Genomic DNA, 1,180 nt, shown 5'->3' on the forward strand with positions numbered 1-1,180 from the left:
ATTCCCATAGAGGTGATAGCTAACGAACACGTTGCAAAATATCAAACCGCGAACATTCTAATATTCGGAATCATCCTGAAATATGCAAACAAAATATTGGCAACAAAGAATCTACCATCATTCGTCAAGTGTAAAAAAAAACCTTGACCTACATCTCGTTGAATCCATATTGACCAAACGACTAGTTCCGTCATTATATCCCTAAGCTTCTTCCAATTCAATTTGTCATAGCCTTCTTTGGTTTGTTTTCTAACTTGTTGGCATACAGTTTCTAACTAAGCTTTTGCGAGGCTAGTTCCACTACTCTGTCTGATGTATAAATTGTATATATTTTCCATTCAATTTTCATTTATTTTTTTTTCTGATTTTTATTGTTTTAAATGAATTTGTAAAAAAAATCTAACTGTTTAATAACCTTGATTCTTTTGTATATGTTTTAATTGTAGCCCTGAACAATGTGATTAAGAATCACGAAATACAGGTAATTATTTTTGAAAAACTTTTTATTTAATAAAAGAATTTACATAGTATATACAGCAAGTATCTATATACGCAGGTATGACACTTTTACAATATATATTCTACGTTATTTTTAATACTTAATACAACAAAAAAGCATTGACTCATGGCTTCAAACTGCAAAGTACTCTATAAAGATTTTTTTTTTACCTTTAATGACAAAGTATGCTTGTTAAATGTGTTCAACATATTGGAGAGTAAAATGTTTCTCTATATCGTATGATTCTGATAGGACCCACCTGGTGTAATTTATTCTTCATCTTAATAAGGAAATTCTTCCTGAAGGAGATACATTGTCATCACTGGTATATCTTACACAATTTATATATTCAATGAGAAGAACATTTACTGCGTTTACCTGTTTCTTGGTTTTACATGTGTAGTCCATCATCAAAAATTTTATTGGTTGTTCTACTTTTACTATACATAGTTCTAAAATTAAGGTCTGAAACCACTCCCATATCGGTTTAACATACATACAAAAATATACAACATTTAAATGATTTTCTGCTTCCATACATTTGTTACTGAAATTATCCTTTCTTATATTTAGTACTCTATAAGCCTTTCTTTTGTGGCTAATGATTCATACAAAAAGCGGTACATCAAACTTCTCTGGTACGAATCAACATATTTACACAATAGATTATTCCAAATATCC

This window comes from Palaemon carinicauda, chromosome 12, assembly GCF_036898095.1.
Source record: "Palaemon carinicauda isolate YSFRI2023 chromosome 12, ASM3689809v2, whole genome shotgun sequence".
NCBI lineage: Eukaryota > Metazoa > Arthropoda > Malacostraca > Decapoda > Palaemonidae > Palaemon > Palaemon carinicauda.